This window comes from Rana temporaria, chromosome 2, assembly GCF_905171775.1.
Source record: "Rana temporaria chromosome 2, aRanTem1.1, whole genome shotgun sequence".
NCBI classification, from domain to species: domain Eukaryota; kingdom Metazoa; phylum Chordata; class Amphibia; order Anura; family Ranidae; genus Rana; species Rana temporaria.
The window spans coordinates 455,516,014-455,532,951 of NC_053490.1; the positions used below are offsets into that span (position 1 = coordinate 455,516,014).

At 43.3% G+C, this 16,938-nt stretch overlaps 1 protein-coding gene across 7 annotated transcripts in view; it reads right to left on the bottom strand.

The window, feature by feature from the left end:
- Positions 1-15,813: 15,813 nt before the first annotated feature.
- MYO18A (myosin XVIIIA) overlaps positions 15,814-16,938 on the bottom strand; it is a 475,424-nt gene continuing 474,299 nt past the window's right edge. For all 7 annotated transcript variants that reach the window (XM_040338545.1, XM_040338542.1, XM_040338541.1 and 4 more), the window contains one exon: positions 15,814-15,902. The gene's annotated coding sequence lies outside the window, so the exon portion shown is untranslated. The remainder of the gene's footprint in view (positions 15,903-16,938) is intronic.

The window sequence follows — 16,938 nt, forward strand, 5'->3', positions numbered from 1 at the left end:
ACACAGTCGCCCTCGTCACATGACCCGCTTGCCGAGTCATGTGACCCACGATTTAACGCGGGATTACAGTATAGATCGTCTCCTGGGAGTCTCAACACATCACTCCCAGGAGACATTGCGCACGGCCGGGGAAATCTAAAGACACTCCCACTCCCGCGGGGAATGAAACCCGGAAGCCACATAGAATGCACGATTCTAAAGGTAAACATTGCACATCTTTGTATGCTGCTGCTATGAGTGAGACGAAGTTGATATTTAGGGTGAACCTCCGCTTTAATAATTTGCATTTGGACTCAAGTCATTAGTATTATATTCACTTAGTGTTAATCGTTTATTAAACAAGCGCATCATTATTCCTTGTTCTTAATATGATGGATATGTATCTGCATTTTTTTTCTCAGAATTGAGGACACCATTGATCCTGACCAAATCTTCAACTACATGTGCAGAAATGCAGCCTGAAACTTGCAAGGAACCTCCACCATGCTTCACTGTTGTTTGCAGATACTCAATATTGTACCGTTCTCCAGCCCTTTGGCAAACAAACTGCCTCCTGCTACAGCTAAATATTTCACATATTGACTCATTAGTCCATTAGTCTTCACCCCAGTTCCTTTGTTTTCTTGCAAAGAACATGCAAACAAGGCTAAAGTCCTGTACACACGGCCGGGAATCCTGTCAGGAAAAAAACGTTGGTTTTCCTGATGGGATTCCAGGCAAGCTTGCCGTGCATACAGACGACCATTCAAAAGAACCGCCATTTTTTGAATGGCAAGAACGCTGTGACGTCATCGACTATGACGAGCCGGCGCTAGTCACATTCGATGCCGTCGCTGCCATCTTGCTACACCCTACACTACCCTTGTATGTTACCGCACATGCGTCGAAGTCTCATCGAGCATGCGCGGGTTTACCTGGGGACAGGTAAGCATACTGACGTGCGGTTTTCTCGGCCGGAAACACACTGCCAAGAGTCCCGACGAGAAAATAAAGACCAGGTTCTCTATTTTTCTCGTTGGGATTCCCAGCAGTTTCCTAGACAAGAAAGCATACACATGCACGGTTGAGGATTTGCAGAGGTTATGTCCAGTCAGTGGTGATGTTTTTTTTTTTCTCAGCAGGGAAACCATCTTCTGATCCACTGCTGAGCAGAGCGGCCCAGATGACAGGTCTGTGTCATCGGTATCTACCTATGCACAGTAGACACAGTCCACCCTGCTTCATGAGCAGTAGGATGTAACGAACTGACTGTCCGTTTACACCTGACTGCCCTCTGATCCAGCCTGAAGGGAATGGATCTTCTTCCGTTCTGTAAACAAGACCGTTTACATCCAACTACCCATAGAGGAGAATCTGATCGGTCCATCTGAAAAATGGACAGGTGGACCTGATCCGACCTGTGTGAAAGGGGCCTAAGCACTGTAGAATAAGGATTATTATAAGCCATTTGATAAGATATTTACATTTTCAGTTTTTTTTTCCAGTTTTTTAAGTTGGTGACATGATTTAAGGCTAAAGTTTAGGTGTGGCAATTTTTACATTGTTACATTGGTCCAGCTTGGACAAATGCAGGTATGTATCCTGTGGGATGCCCCTGGATACTCGAAATTAGTGTAGTAGGCGCTGATGCTATGGGGATCTCTTTTAGCATCCAGGTACTGTGCCAATATGGCTGCTCTGCTGCTTGGAGAACACAGATAAAACAAAACCAAAGAAATTCCCAGCTCTGCTTACCGACCAGCCTGCAACCAACCAAATTATCCGGTCTAATGGTATGCATTAAAAACAGGGATTTAGTTTGCACTAGGGTTGTCCTGATACCGATACTAGTATCAGTATCAGGACCGATACCAAGCATTTGTGCGAGTACTTGCTCCCGATGCCAGATCCAATACCAGGAACCGGAAGTCAGCGGACGGAGAGGGGGTGGAACCAGTGGCGTAGTGTGGGGGTGCGGGGGGCCATGGCACCGGGCGCAACATTTAGGGGGGCGCCAGGCAGTGTGTGTCACTTCCGGATCCGTCTCTCTAATGTTGACTTCCTGTGTCCCTGTGGCTGGTGCCCTGTAATTCACGAATGGTCATGTGCGGCGGCCACGGCGGGGCTGGCCTATCCATGATCACGGTGGGCTGGGCTGGTCCCGCCTCCGGACCAATGTGCTCTCTTTCCCTCTTCGCGTGTCCTCCGGTCCCGGACACCGATGTGCTTTCTTCCTAATATCCAGGCTTCCCCTCTCCTTCAGTCCCGGACATTGATGTGCTCTCTTCCCCTCCTCCAGGCTCCCCCTCTCCTCCAGAAACCCTCTCTTCACCTCCTCCAGGCTGATGGAAGATGCAAGATGCAGGTGAGACTCAGTCAGCCAGAGAGATTAGAGAGTTTAGACAAGCAGTTAGAGTCAGTATTGGTCAGTATAGGAATAGTGTAGTGGACAGAGCAGTGGTCAGTGTAGTGTAGTGGACAGAGCAGTGGTCAGTGTAGTGGACAGAGCGGTGGTCAGTGTCGTGTAGTGGACAGAGCAGTGGTCAGTGTTGTGTAGTGGACAGAGCAGTTGTCAGTGTCGTGTAGTGGACAGAGCAGTGGTCAGTGTCGTGTAGTGGACAGAGCAGTGGTCAGTGTCGTGTAGTGGACAGAGCAGTGGTCAGTATCATGTAGTGGACAAAGCAGTGGTCAGTGTAGTGTAGTGGACAGAGCAGTGGTCAGTGTCGTGGACAGAGCAGTGGTCAGTGTAGTGCCATCCATACGTCAGTGCCCCCTGTCAGTGCCATCCATCCATCAGTGCCCATTATTTAAATTGTAAAAGACAAAAGGGAATGCAGCGCTAATCAGTGATAAATGAACAATTCATGTGATTGATTAGAAAACATTTGCATGAAAAAATAATAATTTAAATTCATTCTGGGGTGCACATTTAAGTCCAGAAAATAAAGAAAGAAAAAATTCCCAAAACCGTGAAAAAGACCAGAAAATAGTGAGTGATCCAGCTTAATTTCTCAGAAGAGTTGTCTCAGAAGAGAGACTACACAGGAAATTGATGTATCAGCTCCGAGATGGTAATGGTATAGTGATGAAAGGTGAAGCTCCACAATACACCCGTTCAAATTGTCACACGACATTAAAAAAAAAGTATTGGTATCGGCTGGGTACTTGAAAAATTATCGGTACTTGTACTCGGTCTTAAAAAAAGTGGTATCGGGACAACCCTAGTTTTCACACATTTGCAAATAAATTTATAGTTATAGGGACAGATTCAGAAAGAGATACGACGGTGTATCTCCTGATACGCCGTCGTATCTCTGAGTTCTGCTGGTCGTATCTATGCGACTGATTCAGAGAATCAGTTAAGCATAGATATTCCTAAGATCCGCCAGGTGTAAGTGTCTTACACCGTCGGATCTTAGGCTGCAATTCCAGGCCGGCCGCTAGGTGGCGTTTAGTTTTTTTTACGTGACGAATATGCAAATGATGAGTCACGCCGATTCAGAAACGAACAACCGCCCGGCGCTTTTTTTTTTACGTTGTTTGCGCTCGGCTTTTTCCAGCGTATAGTTACCCCTGGGTCTATGAGGCGCAGCCAATGTTAAGTATGGCCGTCGTTCCCGCGCCGAGTTTTGAAATTTTTACGTCGTTTGCGTAAGTCGTTCGCGAATACGGATGGACGTAATTTACGTCCACGACGAAAGCAATGACGTCCTTGCGACGTCATTTAGAGCAATGCACACTGGGAGATTTTACGGACGGCGCATGCGCCGTTCAAGTAAAACGTAAAAAACGCGGGGTCAAGGGAAATTTAAATAAAACACGCCCCCTAGATCCCCATTTGAATTACGCGGCCTTACGCCGCAACACATACGCTACGCCGCTCTAACTATTTTATACTTTGTGAATAAAGAACTTGCACCCAAAGTTAGAGCGGCGTAACGTATCGCAGATACGTTACGCGGGCCGGACAGATACGCCAATGTATCTGAAACCGGCCCATAGGTTATAGGTGAGGGCAATGGCCATTTGTTTGTATTAGTGAACACAGAAGGACACTTGCTTTTGCATCACAAACGTCATTCAGAGAACACTACATTTTCTTAGTGGATGCAAAATGTTCACTGAGCCAGTCCAGGCTCTGAAGAGATCCCAACTTTTATGTCGGGTTCCACCCAGATGCTGGACTGACAGCTGGATTAGCCTCTCAGCATGCTGCTGAGAACCTGAGCCAGCTGCTCTTGCCCCCTCTACAGCCTGGTACTCCAGTAACGCTGGAGGGGCAGGGCAGAGAGCCGGTGGCTGACACTCACTGGCTCTCTGCTCACTGAAGATCGAGAACCTGAGCCATCAGAGGCCTTTGATTGCTCAGTTCTCAGTGTAGAAGCCACGAGAGATACAGCATCAACCCACCTATGTGAGTATAAATGTTCGTTTTTTCATATCCTGCATGTCTCCTTTAAGGCACACATCCACAGTATAAAATTTAGAGGCCTAAAGGAGGGGGAAACTAAGAAACTACATACAGTATCTGCAAGAACACCTGTACAGCCACGGAAAAAAAAAAAATGTTTACAAAGTTGTCGATTGATTTATATATAGAGAATAGTGAAAGGTGCCTCTCATCACACTATTTTCCCTTGTTCTTTTGTTGCATTTTTCCACTCAGCTATCAAACAAAACTAAAAAAAAGAGTACAATGGAGCAGAACTTACTATAGAGTTGCTGTAACATAACAATAGAGAAGATAGGAAGAGGGGACACTCAGACAAGTGTCAGAATGATCCAGCGATTGAAGCAATAAATAACCTGCAGAACAATGATCCGGCTCCCTATCTTATTTCATAAGCAGTCACAAAGATTACAGGATTAGAAGCTTTAGCTGCAGGCCTTAAAAGACTGAGCAAACCTAATACATTATTGCTGTACTGCCATATGGGTCACAAACTTTTATACAACATCCTGAGATTGCATTATCTGGCCTGTGGACAGCATGGAATCTTTACCAAGACACAAAGCAGAGATAGCAGAGAAATTCATCCAAAAGATTAATTCTGCTTTTGGATGGATAAAAACACAATTTTTTATTTTATTTTTTTTACATTTTTGACAGCGGTGCAGATACACTGCAGAGGCTTCCATGGTTAAGTGTCAGACCTACAGATTTAGCACAGCACTTTTATTACGGAAAAATACATTATTACAGTGAGGGGGAAACCAAAGTGGTGAAAAGGCAATACGATTACCAGCTAGAAGTTTTGGCAACTACTGGCTTGGCATCAGGAGAGGGTGGGGTTGGGGCATTTCTCACTAGGCCATTACAAATAACATATTGGGCTGGGGCCCCAATTCGAGATACACCGGATGCCACGTACACAAGCGTTTTTTCCTTCGGAAAAAAATACGATGGTTTTCCTGACGGAATTCCTCTCAAGCCTGCCTTGCATACAAACGGTCACACAAAAGTCTGGTGAACTTATGACTGCCAAGAACGCGATGACGTAAGAGACTACGCCGAGCCGACAAAATTAAGTTCTATGCTTCCAAGCATGCGTGTTTTATTCCTGTCGAAAAAGCATACAGACGAATGGCTTTCCCGCTAGGTTTTTTCCCGATGGGAAAAAAAGAGATCCTGCTTTTTTTCCGGCAGTTTTTCTGTGGGAAAAAGTCAGATGAAGCATACACACGGTCAGGATTCCCAACCAAAAGCTCTCATGGTAGTTTTTCCAACGGGAAAACCGGTCGTGTGTACGGGGCCTTATGCCTTATTTAGACATCGATCATAGCAGGTCCTGCAGTCAGCCAGCTGCTTGGTTTATTTATTATCATACCGGATTTATATAGCGGCAGGGCTTTTTTTCAGCTGGAACTTGGAGGAACTCAGTTGAACCACCTCTGGCTCAGGTCCTCTGCTTCCTGTTCACCTCTATCACTTGTAAACACAGAAGTCCGGCTTCTGTGTTTACAAATGACAGTTTTTCCCCCAATTGCTCCCATTAAAGGAAAGATGGGGACAAGGGAGATGCAGGTACACAGGGTACAGTGCAGATGCCGACACCCCCACTGGATGATCTCCCCGCATCCTGCCCCTTTAAGACCCTCCCACTGTTAGTGAAATTTGACCACACGTTGATGCGGCCTGGAAGGTGCGTGTCAAGTTTTTTTTGGGGGGGTTGTGATTGAGTTCCTGAACCTATTTTCTGTGAAAAAAAAAACCTGTATAGCGGCAACTTTACAACATAAGGGCAGTACAATTACAATACAATGGGAATCAGAGGGCCCTATCAGCTCCCTGTTCAGACCTGCGATCATATAGCCTGGTAAATGAAGGTCTACTTGTCATAAATTACCTGCCGGTTCTGAGAGGTTATATGACCAAATGCAGAGAGTCATGAAGGATGTTAGTGCTGGAAGAATGCAAAACTGTGAAATGCGCTTCGCTAATTTGTTAAAGGAAATTAGTTGTAGAGGAAACATAATTTGGAAGGATTATAAATGAAGACCCAGAACAAATGTGTTTCTACTTTATTTGCTTATTTTTAAAAATAAAAAAAATATTGAAAAATATTACTACCAAAAAAGGTAAAGCTTTTGTGTTCTTTACTTCCAAAATGACAAAGCTATTGGCGCAGGCTCTACAGAGCGTGTCGGAAATCTGATAACTGTACAGCAGCTGCAGACCTACACAAAACATACAAGGTGGCCAGTATGCAAATGAGGATTTCTGACTTTTGTTTAATTTTCCTGAGCTGCTTACTTGTTCCGGGTCACTGACTGATAATATTGAAGCATGACGGGCATGTAAATAGCATTTGTAGAAAATCAGCTCAGCAATGTCCATCTCCATGTTTACTCTTGTAGCAGGTTTCCATTCAAACTAGTTTATAGGTGCCCATTTTATTCACCCAAAGCAGTGGTCACAAGACGCTCCAGTCTTCTCCTTTTCTAATTAATCTGGGTCCTTATTTAGGTGTCCATGTTCTCTTTGCTTCTATTTACAGGTGGCAGAGTCCTTTGGGTGTCCACATCACAGAGGCAGTGATGCAGACACTTGAAGAAGGACCCCATCTCTTAGTTTCCTTTAAAACCAATCTCTGGGCTCCTCTTACCCCCCGTCCCCTCCAACTGATTGCCGACAATTTTATTTTTATTTACTCAATGCCATGGACACATAAGACACCAGTCTCCTCCTCCTTTCTGTTTAAAGGAAGCTGGGTCCTTCTTCAGTTGTTCCCTGCCTGCATGACGTGGACACTTCTGACTGGCTGTCCAGTGATGGGGTCCTCTTAGGATCCTAACAAGGAGGCAACAGTGCAAGAGTACTGTCAGGGACTGGCCAGCAGGGGCACTTCTGCAGTTCAGGGTTAGCAGTCCCTAGCACCCAGCTGATGGACAAGGGAGTATATCTTGCTTTAAAAGATTTTAAAAAAATCCTCTTCTTCTCGGCGCTGTCCCTGCTGCCAGCCATGCTCTCTCTTCCTGAATTCAAGGGCTTGGCTGAGAGCAGCAGGAGCCATTGGCTCCTGTTGCTGTCAGTCAAATCCTGTGGGGAAGGCGCGAGGGGTGGGTCGAGCCACACTGCGTATGTCAATGGAAGCATACAGCCCGGCTCAGGATCAAGCCTTCCCGACCTCCCCTTATAGCAATTGGCTTGCTTTGGGGGGAAAGAGGAGGAGCCTAGATCACCGTTTGGGCCCTAGAGGAGGTCCGCAGGCTGCTCTGTGAAATACTAATGCACAGAGCAGGTTAGTATAATTTGTTTGTTATTTTAATAAATAATAAAAAAAAGCACTACATGTACAATTACTTTAAGATGAATTAGAACCCTGGCTTACACCTAACTAGCCTTAACATTGTGCCCTCCGCCTCCTAACACCTATTGCTAACTAATCTGTGTACTTATTTTCAGGTAGCTCATGTCCAGTTATGTGATCCGGCTCCCCTGTGTCAGTCAGTGTGGCTGCAGGGGAGAGGAGGAAGCGGACAAAGGATGGGCCATTGAAGACTATGGGTGATGTCACTGCTCCAGGCTTTACTATACTCTGCCACTGGCTGACACAGGGGTGACTCCCAGCATCACCCTATTGGTCAGTGAAGGTACCAATAACTTTAAATGGCCAATATGGGAAGCTTGAGATCCAGAAAGGGCCATGGTGAAGCAATTTGATTTTTGTAGAGAAAGTGAGGATTTGTATATATTTTTAGCTGCCTATATATCTCTGCAAAGCATTCTCATTGAGACATTTTATTTTTACTGAAGATAATCTTTAACTATAGACAGCTGTTTTAATTGTCCAGGTTTGTGACAGCGTTATTTATTTATGCTGTTGCTGGAGAGTCAGCATATTTTTTTCCCACGTTTTAAAGGTGCACTATGGACTGATGTGTCAGGGAGGGTATCTATGCAAATTCATTAGTATTAACCTTTTTCGCTGCTGTAACCGAGTGGTCAAGTGTCATATACTTCCAGGTTTGGTTTCCTTTTGCCCCCCCCCCCCCCCCCCTTTAAGGCCCCATACACACGGTCGGACAAAACCGATGAGAATGGACCGAGGTTCAGTTTCATCGGTCCAAATCAACGGTGTGTATAGCCCATCGGTCTGTTTTCCTTTGGTCCAAAATTTTAAAACATGCTTCAAAGCCGAACCGATGGACCGCTGCCCGATCAGTCCAAACCGATGGTTAGTACAGAAAAGCATCGGTTCAAAACCTGCGCATGCTCAGAATCAAGTAGACACATGCTTGGAAGCATTGAAATTAGTTTTATTCAGCACGTCGTGTGTTTGACGTCACCGCGTTCTGACCCGATCGGTTTTTGGAGCGATGGTGTGTACACACATCAGGCCACTTCAGCGGTGAACCGATGAAAATGGTCCGGACCATTCTCATCGGTTTTCTCTCGCTTTTGCTGAAAAGGACAGGAATGGACATTATAATATAGGTGTAATGATCAGACCTAAACCCCCTTTTATTGCTGGTCTATACTCAGCACTGCAGACTCATGTCTCTGCTGTACACTTGTGTCCTTACTTGCCATCATTAGTGGAGAGGCCACAACTCCAAACCAGCATCTGATTAACAAATTGGTATGTTTGCTCAGCGGGTCGAAAAAAATAAATGAACCGATTCCCCCCCAGCCACACATTCGATGTTGATGGGGGAATCAATCAGGCTTAGCTATAGCCAGCAGGAAAAATCCAACAGGCTGGTTAGATCAACGTGTTCACAAACACATAGCCCATACATGGATCGTAATTTGGCCGATTGAGGAGAGAATTTCCATCCATGTATGGCCAGCATAAAAGAATGTCTGCCTCTGTTTTCTGTCCAACTTTTTGTGCCTTGAATTATTTATTTATATTTGCACTACATTTGTACTTTGCTTGACTATGTTTATTCTGATTATCAGTTTGTTACCTTTGCTAGTATGAACCTATTACATTTACCTTCGAAGAACGTGGACGGTTTGTGTCTGACCTGGCCATCAATATACTGACTCTCTTACGGTCTGTTTTTTGCTCTGACCACCTGCCATGCATGTTGTTGGCTGTTGCCCTTGGAGGATTTACAGAAATGTGTGAAATTAGTATACAATGCTGCAGCAATGTTTAGCACCGGGACACTTTTCTTTAGAAAAATACAGTCCCTAATACACATCTCAGGAATCTCAAAGGAATGTAAAGTTTATTGTTTTCTGAACATTACTGTTATTTTGTGAATCAATTTGCTGTTCACTAGTCATAGGTTCCCTGTTGGCCTTGAAGTGCAGAAACCTCTTCCCTGGGTCTACTGATAGCTTCCCATGGCTTCCAAAACCATTTCTATGCTGACAAGACCCAAATCTATCTTTCAACCTCTCAGTTCACCCCATCAGTTTCCTCATATTTCAGTGATTTAATAACAGACGTAACAATATAAATGTCACACCACTTCCTAAAAACGATCCAAAACTGAGCCCATAATATTTCCTCCCCCACATAACTCTCCTTTTGGCTGCACATCCAATCGCTGTCCAAATCATGCTGCCTCAACCTCCACAACATCTCCAAAATACACCCCTTTTTAACAGACACCACACAGCTTCAAGTTCACTCCCTGGTTATCTCTCGTATTGACTACTGCAACTCCCTTCTTACCTTTTATATAGGTTATACTACCTTTAGTCCATCATGAATGCTACTTCCAGACTCATCCACCTTACCAACCTTGCAGTGTCTGCTACCCCTCTCTGCAAGTCTCTCCATTGGCTTTCTGCTCACCCCTCACAAATACAATTCAAAATTCTAACAACTTACAAAGCCATCCACACCATTATGCCCCCAGATACAACACTAACCTGATCTCAATATACCAACCAAATCATTCTCTTCGGTCTTCCCAGACCTCCTGCTCTCTAGCCCCCTCATCACCTCCTCCTATGCTCGCCTCTAGGACTTCTCTAGAGTCTCTCCCATCCTCTGGAACTCCTTACCCCAATCTGTCAGACTATCTCCATCTTTGGGCAACCCCTGAAAATCCATCTCTTTAAAGAAGCCTATCCTGCTCCTATCTAATAAACTGTTTTTTACTTTCTCTATCAGCTCATCCCCACAGTTATTACTTTTTGTATCATTTGACCAACCCTCTTAGACTATAAACTCTAACGAGCAGAGCCTTCTTGTATTGAAGTATATTGTAACTAATGTCTGCCTTAATTTTGTAAAGCGTTGTGCAAACTGTTGGCGCTATATAAATCCTGTATAATAATAATAATAATATGTTAATAATAAACCTAAGCTCAAACCCGCTGTAAAGGAAAGAGGTTATACTTACCTAATCTAAGGGCATTCCAGTCTGGTCAATTGATCCCATCAGCGGTCGGTTTGAGGGCAGAAGAGAAACAATGGTTGCAGTGCCTGTACAGTGACATCACCCACTGACTTCCTATAGGGCATCTGTTGTCTGTTGTCCCTCCTTTCCCCTGAAGTCGGGGCTGGAAGCAGATTACGTGACTGGACCAGAACCCCCCAGATTAGGCAAGTATACACATCTTTCCTTTACAGGCTAGTTAGTATAAGGCTTAGAATAGGGGTGGGAGCAGGGGCAGACCAGGCTTCTTAACTCCTACAAATCTCTTTTCAACAGCCACCACTTTTAACATGTGGTTGTCAGAAAAAAAAAATTGTAAGGAGGTACAGACCTGTTATATGGCTGGAGGAAGCAAACAATAGTCCAAGTGTGGTGACATTGCCATTCTGCTGCTGGCGTGATCTGCTGAGTCACAGTGGTGTTGTGACAGATGGGACTTATAGTATTCCCATTCACAGATCTCCGTATATATGGCTGACAACTGTAAGGGCAGAGCCTCACACTGCCAAGCCAAATTTCCACTGGAAGCAAGAAGCACCCTGCAAGTGGGGGCAAGTTTAAGAGGGGGGTGAAGGTTGGGGAATGCAACAATGTTAAACTTTAATCATGGGTGCAACATATAGTTCCAAAAGTGAACTATGCCTTTTGTTTTCGGAATAATGTGTATGATACAGTAAACAAAACATAACCAGTCTGATATTTTTTATTTCAATTTACTTACACACAGTTGATAAAAAAAAGCAGCAGCTCGAGTATATCTAAAATATGGATAGCTGGGCCTTCATTACCACACTGTCTTGTGGGATTGATCTTCTACCAGGGATATACACAGCATGTGGTTTGCTTACAGGTATCTCCTCAGCTATAGACATTGTTGCTCAAGCTTTTAGTGGCCACCAGGGAACAAATTTGGAAAATATCCATTCTAAAGTGTACCCATTACCTACACACAGAGGAGGCAGCCATTTTGGGGGCAGAAAGAGTGGCAGCATTTTGTTTCTATAGTAACATTTGTCAATGCCGTGACAGATTGTTTACACAAAATCCCAGGCTCAGCTGTAGTATAACAACAGGTACACTTCATATAATTACCAATTACTTTTTGACATGAATAATCAATTGCTAAAAAAAATTCTCTTCCTTGGAAGAGGAATTCACATCCCTTAACCCAATATCAATGGATTACATGCAGAACTTCAAGCATCTTGGTACTTTTTATTGCACAGTTTACTGAAATCAGCATGGATCTGGAAATTAAAACACAAGTTTAAAAAGTGAAAAGCAATCAATACATACATCTGTGTAAAACCAGAAGATGGCCATTCTCTATTTCCTCCCACAAACACGGTTTATCACAAGTAGTCTATATAAATAAAGATAGTGCTGTGATGGTGGAAGGCTGCAGAAGAAATTGGTCTTCCAAGGATGGGGTTTAAGTGTACTCTGCAAGTGTCATGTTTAAGGTGTGGCTCATTCCTCTACGACAGCTCTAGAAATGTGGACTGTGGGTGAGCTAAATGTGACGGGGACAACTTGTGGTGAGTTCCAAAGAAAAGGCTGGAGAAAGGGAGTGAAGGGAAATAGGTCACCTCAGTTACATTTACCCTACAGTTATATACTCCCTTTGAATCCCCTCATACATCCTTCTAAATAGTGGCCAACTCTACCACAAGCCAACTTCGTTGCATCTCTGCTCTGTGTAGTTAACATACATACAGTAATACAGATGTGGTGAAACCGAAAGGACCATAATCACAAAAAAAACTGCATTTAGATACTGTGGTTAATTCTTGTATTGATAGTTATCAAGTATATATTCAACACATTTACCTGCAGACCAAGATGTCCAGCATGGTGACAATGAAAACGATAGGGACAAACTACAACATTGCCCGCATTTGCTGAAACTGCTCAAGCACCTCTGGCCATGTTATAGTTTGTCCCAAAACCTATCACTGTCACTTTTGCTCGTCATCAGCTTTGTCGGCATGTAAATGTGAAGAAAACAATAACGGCATGTAAATTAAAGGAATTACAACACTGATAATCATTACTTTTGTATGCACAATCATATTAGAATACAATATTTTTGCAACAGAGGTCCTTCAAAAAGGTACAAGAACTAAGAACACACACCACTCTTCCAGTAATAAACTAAAACCTCCATTAAAAGATTTTAAAAAAAAAGCCTGCAATGTTTCCTTTGAGGCTTATGGTTTGCTCTGAAATTAAATTTGCACATGAATCTGAGCTCCAGTAATTGACAGTTTGTAAAATCTGCTGGCTTACTATGGTTTAAGTTCAGAGAGGTGCATGCCACTTTGTAGACTTTTCAGTCTTTTTTACACTGATTGTTATACTGAGCTATTGTTATACTGTAGCTATCACTACACTCCAGGTGCTCTGATGGGAGAGACCCAGGGCCAGATCCACGAAGCGCGGCGCTTCTCTCCGTCCGGCGTAGTGTATCTGAGATACACTACGCCGCCGTAACTTACTTTTTTTTTGCATCCTCAAAGATTTCCCGCTGCAAGTTACGGCGGCGTAGTGCAACTTAGGCGGCATAAGGGTGCGCAATTCAAATGTATGTGATGGGGGCATGTTTTATGGCAATATGTTGTGACCCGACGTAAATGACATTTTTTTCCCATTTGTATCCCAGTGCGCATGCTCGAAATTAAACCGAAACAAGCCAATGCTTACGACGGTGATGTCATTCTACGCAAAGCCCTATTTGCTAACGACTTACGCAAACGACGTAACATTTTCAAAATTCGCCGCGGGAACGACGGCCATACTTAACATAGGATACGCCTCATATAGCAGGGGTAACTATAAGCCGGAAAAAGCCAAACGTAAAAAAAATGCGCCGGCCGGACGTACGTACGTTCGTGGATCGCCGAATCTAGCTAATTTGCATACTCAACGCGGAATTCGACGGAAACGCCACCTAGCAGCCAGCGTTAATATACACCTACGATCCGACGGCGTACTAAGACGTACGCCTGTCGGATCGAGCCCAGATTCCATTGCATCTTGTTTTGTGGATACAAAACAGAGATACGACGAGGGAACTTTGAAATTACGCGGCGTATCCATAGATACGCCGGCGTAATTCGTTTGAGGATCTGGCCCCCTATCTTATAAACAGCATCTCTGCCTGGCTCTCCCCTCTACTGTTCATGTACAGAAGGCTTTGTATTTTGTGAAGGGGTTCACATAATACAAAGCACTCTGACTGGGCAGAAGGTGAGGAGGGACAAGCACAGCAGCTGCATGAGACTCTGCAGCTGTTGGAGACCAGAAGGTCCAGTGTCAGAGCTATAGAGAAAGCTGTACTCCTGGAGCTCAGTAAAAATGTAAACTGTAAATTAAAGACATAAGTCTAAAGGTGGCATACACCTCATTGGACCTAACCTATCGTAATCCAGCAGATTTTACAAAGTTGCTCCTGGAGTTCAGCTTTAAAAGGGTACCAGTTGGCAGCATAGCAGCCTCATAGATTAGCATTTGTATAATAAGTGGAAAGGTTGCATTCTCCTAAATACTGCAAAAGCGTACAACGTGATCGATAGCAACAGGTACACTTTTAAAAGAACTTGCCCAGTATAGAAATATGGGAGCTGCCGTGATCGATTAGTTCCCAAAGGTTAATGCCCCCATGTTGTCATTCTTATGCTTCCTTTGCTACTTGTTGAATCACTGACCAGCAATAAGGTTTCCAGTAAGAGATCCACAAGGATCTGGATGACAATCCTTGGAGCATGCACCTTCAAAAACATGCTAATGGCAATTTTTTTCTGTATCTGCAAGATTTCTGGTGAATCAGAAGCAATTATTTATGTCAGGCATATCGGTATACTGCCTGCCTTTTATTGGAAGATTTTGTTATTGCCATGAGTTTATACAGATGAATGAGAACAATTACAGCTGTACATTGTGGTTTAGGACAACTCAAGTCATTCCTACAGGACAATCAAGACTTCCTAGTTAGCCATGCTAAGAACTTGCATTTTTTATTTTTTTTGCATATCTTCGAAGGAGATTCCTAATGTACATACACATTTTTTACCAAAATAGTTTTACATTTTTGGTATCGCACCTGGATATACCAATATAAAAGATTTGATGCAGGCCCTTCTGGCAGGCTAGCAATTATAGGAACACTGTGTACTTCATATTATTTGTTTTAGTCTTTGCAGTGAGAATACCACCCTTTTTACCCACAATGCAATGTGCACAGCTTTTACCCAAGCTGCTCTTTTTCGTCACATTTCTGTGAACAGCATGTCTGAAGTATGACCCCCACCAGAGCCAGCCTGTGTGATCTTTTATTCTTTTTGACACCTGCTGTCTTTTCTTTAGTTAATCAGGAAACCAAGTGTATATACATAATAAACATATGTAAATAAAAAGGTACAGGATCATCACTTTGAATGGTCTGGAAAGCATTAAAAGATCAATAAAGAGGGCAAATAAAAGGCACCATTTAGCGCGGCACTCCATGGAAGCAGCACCTATAACGATCGCTTGGGACTACACGTCCTTCTAGTGTTTACAGATAGGAGCTCTTTTGACCCAAGGACAGTGGAAATCCCAGTTACTGTGTTACAATTCAATGTTCCAAAAAGGGGGGGAAAAATTTTCAGAAAAAAGATCAGAGTAATAATTTATATCTGTTTACTCTTCCACCAACTGTCAAGCATGAACAATCCGATGGAAGCCACCTTCAACTTTAAATGCAGAAATTAGCCCATGCAGTGAGAGAGGCAGGATCTGGGCAGAAGTGGAGTTATCTAGCCAAGTCTGAGATGATCATCATTTGGAAGCCAGTAGACTGTTCCATGGACATGTACAGAAACTGCAAATCTCAATCCATGGACATTGCAGTGTGCCCACATTCTCCAGCGTAGCAATAACTTTCACACGCTCAGCATGGTTAGGATAATGCTTCAGAGGATTTGGTTTCTGTGTCACTGTCGCTCAGGTAGCTCCGAGGGGAATATTTAGATTGATATGTACTTTCAAAATTGTCCCGCTCGTCATCATAACTTAATGGTTTCCTATAGGATGGGGGGCTGTTGAGGAAAAATAAAAAAAAGACACTGTCAATTTCTACAACATGGTTATTCTTTCAGCTATATTATCTACGATTTGGTTTTAATAATTCAAATAATTATGGAATTTTGCTAGCATGCAGGATCAGTTTGAATCACACTGATTTGTATTCACCCTTCCAAAAACCTGATTGTGCATATTACAGTAAATAAGGCTAAGTCCAAGAAAATAGATATTTCAGTATTTGGTAGTGGATGAAAGTGTTACATGCTGGTTACATATATCAGACCAGCAGGTTGATATCTACCTATACACAACCTTGACCTCAGCTTCTCCTTGGTTTAAGCTTTGGAATTCGGATACCCACAGTGCCAATTTATGCTTAGCCAACAAAAAACATTGCCTATGGTAGGGTTTCCAGAGGTGTCACTCATAATGCTTCTGACAGTGAAAAAACATTCCAGGGTATAAAAGGGCCATGCCTGTACTGTTGCTGAATTTTACTAGGTGGGATATTATTCTATGCTTTTCCATACATCTATGACCATACTGCTGGCAGAATAGGAGTATATATGTTACAGATGATAAACAGCTGAACTCCAGTAAAATAGCTGGATACACCTCTGCATCAAGATAAAATTAGATGTATAATGTAATTAAACAAGATGGGAAACCCTGCTGAACAAATACACAAACTATTGAATAAAAGATTTACCATATTGTTTATATAGTCATCAAAATTGGACCTAAATCCATTTAGATGCCATTTTAATGTTCATCAGGACCCATTCTCTTTATTAAATTATACTTGTAATCCTACAGTGTCCTTTACTCATCAGTGTTAGGTGTACCTTCCAGACTCAGTGTGGAAGTATGATTATCACTTAAGCCACACATCGAAGCAAGCCCACTTAAGATGGTATGTGTCAACCTCAGCCTTGGCTCCCGTCAGGCCATGCCCCAAAAGCATTTTGCTTCGCCACTAAGGAAGTGTCCAGTGTAACCTGTTTGGGTATGTTATTTAATCTTGCTTGTATAATGCTAGGAACAGCTACT